This window comes from Orcinus orca, chromosome 11 (genome assembly GCF_937001465.1).
Source record: "Orcinus orca chromosome 11, mOrcOrc1.1, whole genome shotgun sequence".
NCBI classification, from domain to species: Eukaryota; Metazoa; Chordata; class Mammalia; order Artiodactyla; family Delphinidae; genus Orcinus; species Orcinus orca.
This window is the reverse complement of record NC_064569.1, coordinates 26,101,884-26,119,882: the sequence shown is the minus strand read 5'-3', so window position 1 is coordinate 26,119,882 and position 17,999 is coordinate 26,101,884. Positions and strand designations below refer to the sequence as shown.

General features: G+C 41.7%; 1 long non-coding RNA gene across 2 annotated transcripts; it reads right to left on the bottom strand.

The window, feature by feature from the left end:
* Positions 1 to 3,040: 3,040 nt before the first annotated feature.
* Positions 3,041 to 17,996, bottom strand: LOC117201713 (uncharacterized). 2 transcript variants are annotated; one of them, XR_007470153.1, is made up of 5 exons: positions 14,885 to 17,996; positions 7,947 to 8,891; positions 5,313 to 5,345; positions 4,390 to 4,585; positions 3,041 to 3,544 (listed from the first exon to the last, which is right to left on the bottom strand). It is a non-coding gene; the product is annotated as an uncharacterized LOC117201713 (long non-coding RNA). The 2 variants fall into 2 exon arrangements; XR_007470154.1 differs by lacking the exon at positions 5,313 to 5,345.
* Positions 17,997 to 17,999: the final 3 nt, after the last annotated feature.

Below are 17,999 nucleotides of genomic sequence, written 5' to 3'. Positions count from 1 at the left end.
GGAACAAAGACCAAATACTGTAACAAAAGATGCTTCCCTTGCTCTTATTGCTTAGGAAAGTACAAGCGTTTTAGGAGCTCTTTGCCAGAAACAGGACAAAGAACAAATAAATATATATTTCTTGTTATAAATCACAATATCACACTAATCTTGGGCCAAAATAAGGGTTCAGACTCTGAGGTCAGAGCCCAACCATGCAGGCCCCATGGTTCTGAGATTTAGGGGTCTATGATGAAGAGATTCCAAGTGTTATCACTGCCATGACAGCAACCCAGGGTCAAAGGCTTCAGAGCCCCAGGCACTGAGGTCCTGTAGATACACATGCTTCCTGATGCCATTGTAATAAGGAAGAACAAATCTGACTCCATATTAGATCTGTTCCATTTTACTTTAACCTTTGTGCTCTGTTGCCTGTGCTTAGTCATGCTGGCTCTGCACCTTTTGTAAAAGAATGTTGCCTATAGCCTGAAATACATAGGATAGCTTATTCGCAAGGCTCTTGACCTTTAAGAGTTCATTCATATAGAGATAAAAAGTTGCAGAACAGAGATTAACATTTATCTTGTTGGAGGTTTACAGGAACATCATGACTTGCCCTAAGTGGACAGCTGCCAGAACAAAGGCTCCAACACCAAGAAGTCTGCAACAACTAACCATGCCCCTCCCTCACCTGACCTTTAAATAGGCTTTGCTGAAAGCCTTTGGGGAGTTCAAGGTTTTTCTAATGCATGAGCTCCATGTGTGGCCCTGCAATAAACTTTTCTCTGCTCTAAACTCTGTCATTTCAGTATTATTTGGCCTCACTGTGTGTCAGGCACATGGACTTGTGTTTGGTAACACCATCACCGCTACCACCATCTCCAGCAGCACCACTGCCACCACCACCACCACTGTTCTTTTTCCCTGGAGGGCACCTTCCACCTGTTTGTAAGGGGGTTGAGGATTCTAGGTGGGGGCTCTGGAGAGGTGTAGCCTTTGGGGAAACCACTACCAGGCTCAGCTCTGTTCAAGACATGCTGTGATTCACTCCCCACAGCTTCCTCCATTCTTCACACTGCAACCCAAATGGTAACAATCCCCTTCTTTAAACTTTTAGTGGTTTTCATTGCATCTTTTTTTTTGGACAGTTTTTAGCTGTACCTTTATTCATCTTAGTTCATTACAAATGTACTTGTTTTAAAGATCCTATAGGGACTTCCCTGGTGGTACAGTGGTTAAGAATCCATCTGCCAATGCAGGGGACACGGGTTCAAGCCCTGGTCCTGGAATATCCCACATGCCGCGGAGCAACTAAGCCCGTGCGCCACAACTACTGAGCCTGGGCTCTAGAGCCCATGAGCCACAACTACTGAGCCTACGTGCCACAACTACTGAAACCCCCATGCCTAGAGCCTGTGCTCTGCAACAAGAGAAGCCACCACAATGAGAAGCCCACGTACCGCAACGAAGAGTAGCCCCTGCTCGCCACAACTAGAGAAAGCCTGCACGCAGCAATGAAGACCCAACATAGCCAAAAATAAATAAATGAATAAATAATAAAGATCCTATAAATAGTGTCTACCCACTAATGTGGGATATAAGTCACCCCTCTCAGCATGGTATTTTTGTCTTTAGAAAGCAGAATTCTTATAGGAATCTTATTGATTGCACAGTGGTTACAAAAATGTCAGATATAATGATGTATACAATCTAAACAGGACAGGCTGATTAAAAATGTACATAATGCAAAAATGTACTTATTAAAAGTTAGCCATGGGGACTTCCCTTGTGGTGCAGTGGATAAGACTCTGCACTCCCAATGCAGGGGGCCCGGGATTTGATCCCTGGTCAGGGAACTAGATCCCACATGCAAGCCATAACTAAGTGTTCGCATGCCACAACTAAGGAGCTCGTGTGCCACAACTAAGACCCAGCACAACCAAATAAATAAATATATATGCATATATTAAAAAAAATTAGCCATGAGGACAGATGAATGCAGTGGGAAGAGTAGTTGATTGGGGTTGACGGCCCATATACAGTGATACTGCTTTTCTTCCTCCATTACAGTAAAAAACTGCCACTAATAGATACAGGTATTCCACACACATCTAACTACACAAAGGTAGGTGGTGACCTGCTACGTGTATAGTCTAAAGTGGTCTGTGATCCTTCTGTGATAAGTCTCACAAAAATAGTACATAGTGAACCCCATGCAGGTAGTAGGAAACACTGGTTATCCATTCTAGTTAGACTTTGAAAATGTTTAACTTTTGACATTAATATCTGTAAAGAACATGTTTCCTTTTGCTGTTTTCAAAATTAACAGGCACATAGAGTGGAGGAATTTTGACGGTTGCTTTTCCTAACAGTGATAACTGAAATAATCTTTTTAAATTTTTTTGAATTTATTTATTTTTCACTGCATTGTGTCTTCACTGCTGTGCACAGGCTTTCTGTAGTTGCAGCAAGCAGGGGCTACTCTTTGTTGCGGTGCACATGCTTCTCATTGTGCTGGCTTCTCTTATTGTGTAGCATGGGCTCTAGGCGCAGGGGTTTCAGTAGTTGTGGCACATGGGCTTAGTTGCTCTGCGGCATGTGGGATCTTCCCAGACCAGGGCTCAAACCCGTGTCCCCTGATTTGGCAGGCAGATTCTTAACCACTGCGCTGTCAGGGAAGTCCCTAAAATACTCTTTAAAATACTTTTTAATAACATATTTCAGTCACATACAACATAAAATGTGGATCATCTACAGCTTTAAGCTGAAAGGTAGAGGACATGCATCTGAATTTTAATGCTTTACTTTCAGTATTCTGCAGTTTCCTACCTTTGCCGTGAAGAATGAAACTGATGTAACTGCTTGTTTATTTTCCATTTCATTTTGAATAACATTCAAATTCAGTTCTTTGGTCATCAAGGTTTTACCTGGTCTGGCTTCTGACTTTTCCAATCTTATCTCCTACTATTCCCCGCTCCACACTGACCTCTTTCAGTCCTTCAAACTTTACTAAGTGTATTTTTTGCGTCAGAATGTCAACCAAAAAAATAATGCAGGAGGCTCCAAATAAGAAAGGAGTTTATTTGGGGTCTTAAGAACTGCAATTCGAGAGACACAGATTCAGGTGAACCCAAAGGAGAGTTCTGAGGAAGAGAAAGGGTCAGGAGCTTATAAAGACAAAAAGACAAGGCTGTTAAAAGTTGCCTGGCAAGAATTGTGATTCACTCTGATATGAGTCAGAAAATATTTGTCCTTAGGAATTACAAGTTGTTTTAGGATAGGAGTCCAATAATTAGATAGACTATCACGAGTTATTTTAGGGTTAGGATCCAATAAGTATCTTGGGTTTCTGGCAGGTGTTCTGGATTACTTCATCAGGTCAAAAGGTCAGATTCCATCCAGACTGAGATGTGCATAAGCCATACTTCCTTAATGGTCTCCTGGCTCCATTTTAGAGAGCTCTCTTAGCAATGCTGACTCCATTTTTACTTTCCTTTCACGAGAGTCTTTCTCTTCCCTCTGTCCCCAGATCTCTGCATGGTTATCTCCTTTTTATAGTTCAGGTCTGAAGTATAAAACAATTAAATAGGGAAACAATTAGATTGGGGTTGGCTCTAATGCCATGGCATCCTATGTAAGCAAACCAAAATCTAAGCCTGTAAACGCCTCAAAGTTATGATATCAAAACACTTAACCAATAACAAAGAGCCAACTAAGCTTTAAGCCATAGCCAACCAAATAATTTCCTTCTTTGCTTTCTCTGTGTAAGTCTTTCCTCCCAAATCCTATTAGCAGAGCACTCTTAACCACTTCTAGTTTGGCACTGCCCAATTCTAAGCAGTTTTTGCTCAAATAAACTCTCAAAATTTTTAATAAGCTTCAAGTTATCTTTTAATAGGTTTCAGCAAAAATGTCACAGCCTCAGAGATGCCTCCCTTGACCATCCGAGCAAAAGTAATCCTTCTCTCATCTCTTGGCCTCTCCCGACACCCTGTCTCTCCCTGATCCTATCTTGTTCTTTATAGTCCTTATCTTATCTCCACATGTTGTTTGTTTGTGTGCTTGTTTTCTATCTCTCACACTAAAATCTAAACAAACATGTTTGTTTACTGATACATGCTCCCTGGCACATAGTAGGTATTAAATATCTGTTTGAATGAATGTAATTAATGGATTTTAAAAGTCCCATTTAAATGACCAATAAATGTGAGTTAGGAATCATATAATTTTGTAAAGATAAAAATAACTGGTGACACTAACTAGAAAAAGACAAGGTTGTCTTTGCAGTGGGTCAGCATCCTGATGAAGGACAATTGCCATCCCTGTCACTGTTACAAAACTGATCATTATTATGTTGGCATTACTAAGCGATTATTCTTAATTTTCAAAATGTTAATGATATTTAATTACATTATGTAAAAATCAGGGCTTCCCTGGTGGCGCAGTGGTTGAGAGTCCGCCTGCTGATGCAGGGGACGTGGGTTCGTGCCCCGGTCCGGGAAGATCCCACGTGCTGTGGAGTGGCTGGGCCCGTGAGCCATGGCCACTGAACCTGCGCGTCCGGAGCCTGTGCTCCGCAACGGGAGAGGCCACAACAGTGAGAGGCCTGCATACCGCAAAAAAAAAAAAAAAAAAAAAAAATTCAGTGGTCTGTTTATGAATTGGATATTTTCCACTCTATCCTTCTCTACTCTGGGCTCTAACAAGCCGACCTTTATGGATTGCATAAACTAGGATCCCTTGACCTCTGATTTCTGGTTGGGTTGAGGACATGACCGCATCAGCAGATCAAAAGGAGAGGTAGAGAATGGGTTAGAGTATTTATTCTTCCAGCTCCCTCCTGGCTGGGTTGCCACAGGCTGTTTACCCTAACTGACCCAAAGGCCATAGCTCCTTTTAGGTGGGTATGGCCATTCTCTCCAGGTTTTGGTAACTTTCCCTCCCTGCCCTTTCAGGACTAGGAGAGGTAAGGGCTTCCTGCTATTGCTAGTCCTAAGGTATTGAAACATTATTACCCCTGCCCTTAACTGTGCCCAAACCTTTGTAAGCAGCCCCTTTATGAACACCTCCTTGCTTATCCTGTTTGAATTTGCCCAGCTGTTTCCTGCCTTGGATCTGGAGTCATACACTGTATGCCTCAAACTCATGAGAATTTGAAAGACATGGATCTATAGCCTAGAAACAAATTAAATCAAGGATCGAGCTAATGGAAAATTTTAACAATGCCCAAGAACTCATGATCATGGGCACTATTGTTTCCAATTTGGAGTAAGACATAAGTTGAGATATAAAAAGAAACTAAATAAAAAGAACGCATGTTATTTTCACATTACCTTGAATTAAGGACACTCCTACTGGGAAATAACCTGCATATGGTAGGATAATAAAGTAGTGGCTCCTTTGGCTTATCTTTATTCTATTTGCCCTTAGCCCCCTTCAAAGTTATAACCTAAAGATCAGGTTTTTAAAAGGTACCAGACAAGGGATTGGCTACTTTCTACACCCATCTTTGCCATTTTCCTGCTCGGAAATCATAGATGTGGTGAAGATGGCAGAGTAGGGAGACCCTGAGCTCACCTCCTCCCATGGGCATACAAAAATTAAAACTATTTATAGAGCAACTATCTATGAGAATGACCTGAAGACTAGCAGAAATGATTTTCCACAACTAAAATATAAACAAGCAACCACAGGGAGATGGGTAGGAGGAGTGGAGACACAATATAGTCCAGACTCATAGCCCTAGGTAGGCCACTCACAAACAGGAGGATAATCACAATTTCAGAGATTCTCCCCAAGGAGTGAGGGGTCTGAGTTCCACATTAGGCTTCCCAGCCCAGGGGTCTTATACCAGGAAGATGAGCCCCCAGAACATGTGGCTTTGAAGTCCAGTGAGGCTTGCTTATGGAAGAGGCAGAGGGCTGTAGGAAACAGAGACTACACTCTTAAAGGGAGCATGCAAAATATCACAGGCTCTAAGGTCTAGCACAGAGGCAGTAGTTTGAACGAAGCCTGGGTCAGACCCACTTGCTGATCTTGGAGAGCCTCTGGGAGAGGCAGGAGGCAACTGGGAATCACCCCTGGAGACAGAAACTGGTGGCGGCCATTCTTCTAAGTTCATTCTGCCATGAAGACAATGGTGTTGACAAGTGCCAATTTAGAATCTTCCCTCTAGCCTATTAGCACCAGGGGTTACCTGCCCACTAGTGGGAAGGCATCAGTCGGTCCTGGACCCCCTCACCCCCAAGACCCAGCCTCTCTCATCAGTGGGCCAAGGGCACCCCCATAAGACTGTCAGCTGACTTTTCAAGCAGAAACTTTGCCGGCCAGAAGGGAGGAGCATGATATTCAAAGTGAATTAAAGGAAAAAAACCTATAACCAAGAATACTGTACCTGGCAAGGCTATCATTCAGATTTGAAGGAGAGAGAAAGAGTTTACAGACAAGCAAAAGCTAAAAGTTCAGCATCAATAAATTGGCTTTATAAGAAATGTTAAAGGGACTTCTCTAAGCAGAACATAAAAGACCACAGCAAGACATGTGAAAACTACGAAAAGAAAAATCTCATTGGTAAAGGCAAACATACAGTAAAGTTAACAGATCAACCACTTGTCAAGCTGGTAGGAAGGTTTAAAAACAAAAGTAGTAAAAGCATCTATACTCACACTAAGTATTTAAGGGATATACAAAACAACAAGATGTAAAATATGATGTCAAAAGTATTAAACGTTGGTTGAAAAGATAAAAGAAAAAGAAAAAAGGGAGGGAAAAAGAAAAAGAAAAAAAGAAGAAAAAAGTTAAACGGTGGGAGCAGAGTAAAACGGCAAGGCTGTTAGAATGCATTCAAACTTGAGATCATCAGCTTAAAATAATCAAGTATATGTATATAGGTAATTATATATAAACCTCATGGTAACCACAAACCAAAAACCTACAATAGATACACACTCATAAAAAGAGAAAGGAATCCAAACATAACACTAAGGATAATCATCAAATCACAAAGGAAGAGTGCAAAAGAAGAAAGGGAAAAAAAGAACTATAAAAACAACCAGAAAACAAGAAGCAAAATGGCAATAAGTACATACCTATCAATAATTACTTTAAATGTTAATGGACTAAATGCTCCAACCAAAAGACATAGAGTGGCTGAATGGATACAAAACCAAGACCTATATATATGCTGCCATCAAGAGACTCACTTCAGATCTAAATATACACACAGACTGAAACTGAGGGAATGGAAAAGATATTACATGCAAATGGAAATGAAAAGAAGACCTGGGTTAAAAATACTTATATCAGACAAAATAGACTTTAAAAAAAGACTGTAGGACTTCCCTGGTGGCACAGTGGTTAAGAATCCACCTACCAATGCAGGGGACAAGGGTTCAATCCCGGTTTAGGATGCCACGGAGCAACTATGCCCACGCGCCACAACTACTGAACCTGCGCTGTAGAGCCCACGAGCCACAACTACTGAGCCTGCCCACCACAACTACTGAAGCCTGTGCGCCTAGAGCCCGTGTTCCACAACAAGAGAAGCCGCTGCAAAGAGAAGCCCGCGCACCGCAACAAAGAGTAGCCCCCACTTGCGGCAACTAGAGAAAGCCCACACACAGCAACAAAGATCCAATGCAGGCAAAAATAATGTTTATAATAAATAATAAATAAATAAATAAATTTATTTTTTAAAAAAAGACTAACAAGAGACAAAGAAGGATATTACAGAATAAAGCAATCAATCCAACAATAAATATAACTTATTATATTTATAATAATTGTAAATATTTTTGCACCCAACATAGGAGCACCTAAATACATAAAGCAAATATTAACAAACATAAAGGGATAACTTGACAATAACACAATAGTAAAGGACTTTATTACTTTTCTTCCAATTTTGAGATATAATTGACATACAGCACGTATAAGTTTAAGGTATACAGCAAAATAATTTGACTTACCTCATGAAATGATTAGCACAAAAAGTTTAGTGAACATCCATCATCTCTTGAGATATGAAATTAAACAGAAAAAATGTTTTTCCTTGTGATGAAGAAAATCTTCGCATTTACTCACTTAGCTTTCTTTTTCTCTTTTTTCTTTTTTCTTTTTCTGCAAAACGCTTTACTGTTTTCATTTGGTCCAAGGCTTGGGAGAGGGTTCCAGGGCGGTTAAAAAGCTGCCTAGAGGCTGCAGAGTGGGACTTCAGGTAGAAGCCCTGACACCAGAGGGGCTCCTCAAATGTTTCTGGGCTTCAGAGGCTCCTAGTCATGCTTGCGGTTAAGCCTTTTAAGCCTTTCGAAGAGATACTCACCCAGCCCAGCCTGGGGACCAGCCAGCCTGCAGATGTTGGTCAGGTGGTCGCCCAGTTTCTAGATGAGTTTCACCTCCTCATCTAGGAAGTGGCTCTCCAGGAAGTCACAGAGGTGGGGGTCTGCACGGGCAGAACCCAGGGCATGCAGATCCAAAAGGGCCTGGTTCAGGTTGTTTGCCATGAGTACAGCAACTTCCATAACATCCTGGGTTTACCCCTCTCATCTTGAGGTGGCTTCTGCACATCCTGGAAGAGGGTGTGGCTGCCACGATGGTTTTGCATTTTCAAGAGACGGTCCTGCGGTGCCCTTGCGATTCTCCTTGGCCAGTTCGTGGATATAGTGCCCCACGCCCTCCAGGGCCACATAGTCATGGTGGAAATAGAAGCCCAGAGAGAGGTAGATGTGGGAGGCCCACACGTGCACATTAATTCTGACGAATCTGGGAGGTCATGTTTGTAAGGAGTTGAGGCCAAAAAATGGTGTTGGCTGGTGCCAGTGGCTGATTCTGAAGGTTGCAACTGGAAAAAAGGTTGGAGGATGGTTGCAGAGGCTGGAGCATGGAGGCGTCCCTGGGTCTGTTCAGTCCAGACACTGTTGAAGCAAGAGACAGATTCGTGGGACCCCAAGCGCACTGCGACTTAACTTTCATATATAATATTCAGCAGTGATAATTATATTTATCAAGTTGTACATTACACCCCAGTACTTATTTATCTTATAACTGGAAGACTGCCTTCATCCACTTTCCCCTCCACACTCACTGCCTCTGGTAACCACAAATCTGATCTCTTTTTCTATGAGTTTGTTTGTGTATGAAATATAATTGACCTACAACGATATGTTAGTTTCTATTACACAACATAGTGATTAGATATTTCTATACATTTCAAAATGACCGCTATGATAAATATAGTTACCATCTGTCACCATACAAAGATATTACACAATTATTGACTATATTCCCCACAGTGTACAACTCATACCCATGACTCATTTATTTTATAACTAGAAACTTGCATCTCTTAATCTCCCTCACCTATTTCTCTTCTCCTCCCCACAAGTCCTCCCCTCTGGCAACCACCTGTTTGTTCTCTGTATCTATGATTCTATCTCTGTTTTGTTATGTTTGCTCACTTGTTTTGGTTTTCAGATTCCACATATAAGTGAAATTATATAGTATTTGTCTTTCTCTGATTTAATTAATTTCACTTAGCACAATATCCTCTAAGTCCATCTATGTTGTTCCAAATGACAAGATTTCATTATTTTTTATACCACATATTCTTTATCCATTCATCTATTGATAAGCACTTAGGTTGCTTCCATATCCTGGCTATTGTAAATAAGACTGCAGTGAACATAGTGGTGTGTATTTTTTTGAATTAGTGTTTTTGTTTTCTATGGATAAATATCCAGGAGTGGAATTGTTGGATCATATACTAATTCCATTTTTAATTTTTTGAGGAATCTCCATACTGTTTTCCATAGTGGCTGCACCAATCTACATTCCCAACAGCACTGCATGAGGGTTGCCTTTTCTCCACATCCTCACCAACACTTGTTACTTGTCTTTTTGATAATAGCCATTCTGACATGTGTCAGGTGATAGCTCACTGTGATTTTGATTTGTATTTCCCTGATGATTAGTGATGTTGAGCATCTTTTCATGCATCTGTTGGCTATCTGTGTGTCTTCTTTGGATAAATATCTATTCAGGTCCTCTGCTCATTTTTTAATCTGATTTTTTGTTGTTGTTGTTGAGTTGTATGAGCTCTTTGTATATTTTGGATATTAACCCCTTATCAGATATACTGTTTGCAAGTATCTTTATATTCAGTAGATGGCCTTTTTGTTTTGTTGATAGTTTCCTTTGCTGTGAAAAGCTTTTTAGCTTGATGTATATAGTCCCACTTGTTTATTTTGCTTTTGTTTCCCTTGCCTGAGGAGACATACCCCCCAAATATTGCTAAAACCAATGTCAAAGAGCATACTGCCTATGTTTTCTTCCAGGATTTTTATGATTTAGGACTACATTTAAGCCTTTAATCCATTTTGAGTTATTCAAATATATGGTGTGAGAAAGCAGTCCAGTTTGATTCTTTTGCACATAGCTCATGACTACATGCTTAAGAATCCAGCTGTACAGCCTGATTGCTTGGTTTCAAATACCAGCTTTACCACTGATAAGCCATGTGGACTTGGACATGTTTCTTACTCTCTTTGGACCTCTGTTTCCTCATTTGGAAAATGGGTGATAACGATAACGATACCTACCAATCAGGGTTACTTTGAGGATTATATGAGTTAGAACTTGTAAAATGCTTACTGTGTGCAAGGCATTATTCTAACCACTCAATAAATATTCATAGTCTTCATCGATACTGTTAAAAGAAAATTTTCCAGAGATAATTTACTGATCAAGTAGGCTTTTATTCAGCAATTCATAAATGGGACAGCATCTAATCTAGCAGATAGAAAGGAGCTCAAAAGAGCCATACAAGGCAAGAAATGTTTACAGACCAAAGCAAGGAGGTATAAGGAAGTGACACTGGGCATTTGCTGATTGGTTTTAACCAATGGCAGTGTTACCTCCATTATATGGAGCAAAGGGAAATCTTGGAGCCACGTCAGGTTAACTTCTACTGAGCAGGCAAGCGTTGACTGGTTGGCCTAGGTCTTCCGTTGGGAGAGCAGAGGATAGAAACTAAGTTAAACTCTGGTTTGCAAATGTGGGGGCTTTACATAAATGATTCCATCTTGGGCCTAACCTGGTCACTTTAACAATAGCCAACTGAAATGACTTTGGGTTAGTAATAGATGATGATGTGCATGTTATACTGAATTGAAAATTAATATTAGAGGAGCAATTGCTGTTTTTTTAAATTAATTTATTTATTTATGTTTGTGGTGGGTCTTCGTTGCTGCGTGTGGGCCTTCTCTAGTTGCGGTGAGCGGGAGCTACTCTTCATTGTGGTGCATGAGCTTCTCATTGCAGTGGCTTCTCTTGTTGCAGAGCACGGGCTCTAGGCATGCAGGCTTCAGTAGTTGTGGCACATGGGCTCAGTAGTTGTGGCTCGCGGGCTCTACAGCGCAGGCTCAGTAGCTGTGGCGCATGGGCTTAGCTGCTCCATGGCATGTGGGATCTTCCTCGCTCGAACCCGTGTCCCCTGCCTTGGCAGGTGGATTCTTAACCACTGCGCCACCAGGGAAGTCCGCAATTGCTGTTTTGAATCCAGATATAATCAGTATGGCTTAAGAGTGAAGAACCTAACTCATGGCCTATTCTTATATTTTGAGATATGACATGTAAAGATGATTTGAACAATTTATTGCCATCTGCTTATGTGCACACATGTTCTTATTATTGACCCAATATTCACTTATATATAGCATAAGAGATATACTTAATCATTTTATATATATATACTTATTATATATTTGTATACACACACTAGGAATGAATAACATGATTTAAGGAAAGTAATATTGTTTATTATTCTTATAAAACCTGCCCAGAGGAACAAACTATAATAAAGTTTTCTTTATATGGTATCTAGGGAAGGAAATGGAGAAGGTTCTGAGCTAGAGGTAACTACAGTAAAGTGGACACAGCAAGCAAAGAGGCAAGAAAGGAAAAATGACATCTTCCCTTTGCCCAGCCTGTCCACAAATCACTGACCATGCACCAGAAGAGACTTCCATTCCTAATAACCTTGCATTCCAAGATAAACAATGAATAATAGGAACCTCCTAAAAGCCTTGACTAACAGGAAATCCTAAAAGCTTTGCCTCCTGAGATAAGCCACAAAAACAAGAACATCCTGTTTTTCTTACCAAAAGACAGGAACATCTTGTTCTTATCCAATCTGAATTGTCAGCTGCTGTATCTGAACTATAAATATCTGCCATATCATCTGAACTACAATTTCCTCTCATTCTATTTGATGAGCCACTATTTCTAAAGGCCTGGTTCCCTTGCACTGCTAGTAAAAATGTTTCCCTGTGTTCACTATTTGTCTCTGAATTTTATTTTGACAGAGTTCCTGAATACCGTAGTAGTAACTGATTCTCTTGGGAAGTCCTGAGGTCAGATGCACCAAGAGCCAACCTCATGGGGGGGAGGGCACTTGTGCAGCTGCACAGGCCCCACCCCTGGTTTAATGCTCTGCTATCACCGTCTTGAAATTCTTAATCACTTTTATATTGCTGGTGCTGGATGTACCATAAACCTCTCTCCTGAGCGCCCAAAGAGAGTAGAAAGAGCATGGTCTTTGGCGTCTGACACACCTTTTTATTTGGGAAAGTTCTCACTTTATAAAATAGCATGATACTTCAGACTGATGATTACGTGAACTCATGAAAGTATTTATCATGTTTGGCATCTGGGTAAATAGGTCCATAAATAATAGTTCTGAATTGCCCCATTTTACCTTCTTTGAAGTAGAGCTATATAGCCTTATACAATCTACTTTTCTTCTCAGCATGAAACTAAATAGAAGCAGCAATTCATTTGAACAAGTATTTATTTGAGTGAGAGTTGGGATACAGTACTCAAAACTTCAAGTTGCAAGCTTTCAAAGATGCGAACGTTCGTTCACACGTCCAATCACGCAAGTTAGTTCACATGTCTTGCGTACATTGTCCCATGCGTGCATCCTCTACAACTGGTAGTGGTTTTGTGTACTTTACTGTACAGTACTGTATAGAGTACAGTAGTACAGTATCTTTATTTAAAGCCCACGATGTCTGGAAGCAAGAGTAAAAGCAGCAGTGATATAACTGGTACTACTGTATTTTTCAAGGTACCGTACGGTAAGATTAAAAATGTTTTATTTTTTTGTGTTTGTTTTTTATGTATTATTTGTGCAAAACGTATTATAAACCTATTACAGTGCAGTACTATATAGCCGATTGTGTTAGTTGGGTACCTAGGCTAACTGTTGGACTTACAAACGAATTGGACTTACGAACACACTCTCGGAATGGAACTGATTCATATGTAGGGGACTTACTGTACTTACGCGTTCATTCCCTCACCTCCCATTCATTCCTCTCATTACAATCAGGCTACATCCTCCACCACCACCTCAGTGACCCTCAGTGACCTCCTTGCTGCTAAATCACCTTCAAGTGTTATCTTAGTTGACCTCTCTGTAGCATGTGACAATTTTGGTGATGTTTATCTTCTGTAGTACCTATTTCTTCCCTTCCTCTTTGGCTATTCCTTCTCAGTGTCAATTGCCAGCCAATTGCTATTCCTCAGCTATCTCTCCAAGGACTGATTGTTCTCTATATACAACTCTATATACAACTGTTGAGTGAGCTCATCTATTCCTATACCTTCAATTTCTGTCTATATGCTGGTGACTCCTGCTATGAATATGTAACTGTTAGGCTGTTTGAGGCAGCAAGAAGCAGAAAACTCAAGTCAACCAATTTTATCAACAACAAAAGGGATTAACTGAATTATATAACAGAAAGTAGTGTTGAAATAAATTTCTAGGTCCAAGATGAGGCTGCTCCTGTCCAGGATGGCATGTCAACAAACCCAAACTTAGATAATTTTCATGTTCCTATAAATGCTCTGCTTGATCAGAAGCACAGTATCCAGCCAGCCAATCCCCAACTGCCAAGAAACTGTGATGATTTCCTTGTTTTCAGATATGCAAGCCCAGCCAATCAACTTAAGCCAAATACTCTTTCCTTATTCCCTGACTGACCTGCTAACCTTATAAGGAAATCCCTGACCTCCTAGCCAATCAATCATGCCATTTCCTCATTGCTGCTTCAAACACTGTGTAAAATGCACTGCTGCCCAAACATCCCTCAGGAAGAGTGCTCCACTGTTTGTGAAGTACTGTATTCCCCCAATCCATAATTGTTTCCCCTTGAATAAAGGATATCAAACTCCTTGTTTTATTTTTGGCATCTGATAGTAAAGAGGAGGGGTGGTGTCCATGCATGATTCAATCAGGTCTCCGGCTGTCTTCCTGTGATTCTCTTACTCTGTTTTCCTGTTTAACATCATTCAAAATGACAATGATGAGAGAACAGAGTGTTGTTTCACAAAGCATCATACAAATAAATATGAGGAAACTTCTTTCCTAGAAATCTCCAGAACTTTTCCTGCTTCTTATTGGCCACGAATGAGTCACATGCCCACGTGCCCATTCTTGAACCCATCTTGGTGGCTGAGGGAATATTGTGGTTTCTTGATTAATCTAGGCCTGTTAACCTTTGAATCAATTACTATAGTAATCACTGATTAGCCTTAATCTGGACCCACCACTGAAGATGAAGTCAGTCCCCAAACCACACTGCTGCCAAAAAATAAGGTAGGAATGAGATGAGTACGTTAGGGCAACCACAACATACATCAGACCTATATTATTCAGTGGCAAGAAACTCAAATTCTTGACACAGTTATGCTAAGTACCTGAGAGGCTAGTTTGTAAATTGTAGGCCCTAAAATCTGCAGGAAATCATTGTAAAAACACTTCTAAGAATTGTGATATCATGAGGGTTTACAAACCTTTGACCTTTAAAATAATTGGCTAGAAATAACTAGGACTTTGTTATCTTACCTTTTTATATAATTGACATTTTCTTAAAAAGAAAAAAACAGGGGGCTTCCCTGGTGGCGCAGTGGTTGGGAGTCCGCCTGCCGATGCAGGGGACACGGGTTCGTGCCCCAGTCCAGGAAGATCCCACATGCCGCAGAGCGGCTGGGCCCGTGAGCCATGGCCGCTGAGCCTGCACGTCCGGAGCCTGTGCTCTGCAATGGGGGAGGCCACAACAGTGAGAGGCCCGCGTACTGCCAAAAAAAAAAAAAAGAAAGAAAAAAACATAAAAAAGCAGCTGTGACATTTTCTTTTGACTATCTAGAAGAACTCAGGCACCCAAAGTTTAACACCTCATAATACTGGGGCAGTGACCTGCACTTTTCTGGTGTTGAAGAATCAGGTAATCAGCAGGAAGAACTAGATGGATAGCTGTGTAGCATTCAAGCTGGGCAGCACTCAACAAACAGATAGGAAGGACCATGAAGACTGCCCTTATCTGATCTGTCAAGGTCTTCCAAGGTCCAAATGACTCCCAGAGCAGCAGACGATTCTTCCCCCAAAGTACTGAATTCATAAGTAAATACATGTACTATTGCTGCTATTCAATCTCACCTTTAAAAGCAAAACAGCATCATTTCCAGACCTATAGCCCCAAGGCTATATCTTCCATAGACACTGCAAAATTCATATGTCCAAAATTTAATCTCCCCTTGTTTTCAAAAAACCCCTGTAATCCTCTCAGCTGATTAAAATGGCATCACCATATGTCACCCAATTCTCCAAACCCAAAGCCTAGAAATTAGCCTTGACTCTTCTCTTTTCCCTTCACTCCAACCAATCTCTAAATCCTATTGGCTCTATTTCCATTACCTCTTGAATCTGTCTATCCAGTCTGCTGCTATTACTTTAGTTTAGGCTATTAACAAAAGACACCTTTCTAGTCTCCAAGTCTCCATCTGTGACCGCTACAATTCGTTTACTACTTAACAGCTAGAGTTCTTTCAAAAACTCATCCTTCCTATGCATGTACTGTCCTTGCTTAAAACCTATCTATGACTCTGCACAAAGTACTTCAGACAAAGCCTAAACTGTTTAACGTAACACAGGCCATCATGCCCCCATTTTAGCTTTCTAGATCGGAAGGTAAGCCACACAGCCATCCAACCCAGGCCGCTGCCTGTTTTTGTAGTTTTCAATGTAAGGTTTTTACATTTTTAAATGGTTGAAAAAAATCAGAAGATGAATGATATTTCATAACACTGACAAGTACATGAAATTCAAACCTCAGCATCCATAAAGTTTTATTGGAACACACCTCCCCCACCCCTGCCATTCATATGGTCTGTGGCTGCTTTTGAGCTACAAGGTGAGCAGCTGTGACCTCCTAAGGTCAAGGATGAAACCCAGTCCTCCTAAAACCGAGTTTCCCTGCCAAGTTTATGATTAACCTCTCTTGTCCAAAACTTATTCCCTTTCTTGTCCCGCCCCTGTTACCCTCAGGATTGAGGAGTATCAAAGAAAAGTGGGACTGAAACAAAGCAGGACCCTGTGAGGCCTTCCTGGGTACAAACTTCTCATATCCCCTGCTTCTTGCTTGGCCTTCCATGAGTTCCAGAGCAGACTCAAGCAGTTAATGATTAGAACAATAGCCACAGAACTCCTAGCTCTCCTGAAGGGATATAGATAACAATCTGATGCATATCTTTGAGTTGTTCTGCAGAAACTTAAGATCCCCAACCAGGTAGAGGATGTTGAACACACGTTGACCACAAGCACACAGACCCCCAGACTGGATGGAACCAAAGGATGATAATTAATATTCCCCAAACATCACCCTGTTACCTCACTACCAACCAATCAGAAAAATCTCCGTGAGCTAATCATGCACCCTGCCACCCTCACCTGTAGTGTTGCCTTTAAAAACTCTTGCCTGAAAGCCATCAGGTGAGTTCCGGTCTTTTGATCATCCGCTGCCTGTTCATCTTGCTTGGCGCCCTGTACTTTCCCTCACCACAACCCAGTTGTCAGTAGATCAGCTTGGCTTCAGGTAGGACACGCGGAGCCCAGTTCGGTTCAGCAACAAGGGATGTCCCACAAAACCTAAAATATTTATTTTCTGCCCCCTTATAGAAGAAGTTTGCCTGTTCCCTCCTCTACACGCACCTCACCACTCTCCACTGTAGCCATCCTGAACTATTTGCAGTCCCTAACAGGCCACGTTTTTCTCTCAACCTGCTCCCCCCACCCTTTCATGGGTGTTCCGGCAGAACTAACTCCATCTTAGTATTTAACAGTTGTTCTGATTGTCTTTTTACTTGTCTGGTTCAAGGGTTCACCACTGAAGCCTCAGCACTCAGCACAATCCCTGCCCTCCTTCAGTGCTTGGTAAATGCGTGCTGATTGAATAAGCAAGCATCCTGAAGAGATGAACAAGACTGGGTTCCAACTTTCAAAAGCTTACAAAAGGAAGACATATAAACAACAAGTTAATCTACAAGGAAGAATGAAAAAGCACCAAAAAGTAGCAAGTACTCTGCAGCATAACCAAGGAGAGACAATTCCACCTGGGGAAAGGTCCCTCTTCTTTAGAAACCCTTCTGATTTAAACACAAGCCCCTGTCTCCGTGATGAAATGCTTACTGAGCTTTTTTGTAGGCACGTAATGTCCTCATCTGTAAAATAAGCTAAATAATTCCGACTTCACAAGATTAAAAAAGAATATGGTTAATTACTGAAAGCACTCATCTCAGTGCGTGCTTTCTTACACAAAGTGCTCGGTAAACGGCAGTCACTCTCGGATCCGCTAAAACTCTCTGACGGTCACGGAGTCTGTATCCAAGGGGGTCCCTGGTGTGCATCGCCAGATGCTCGGCCCAGCATGAAACGCACCCCTGTAGTAAGAGCAGCGACCTCGCAGCCACGCGCGGCTCCAGGGGTACCGGGCTAGGTCGCGCGCGGGGCTGGCCGACTCGGGAAAGCGCCGGAGTCCGGCCGCAGGTCTGCAGAACGACAACTGCCGCAGCGCTTCTCTGAGAGTAAGGTTCCTTTCCATTTTATCCCGCCGCCGCTGCGGCGCACGGCGCCGGGCTCCGCCCCAAAGGGGCTCGGCAGTTGCCAGCGCGCCCGCGCCTGGTCA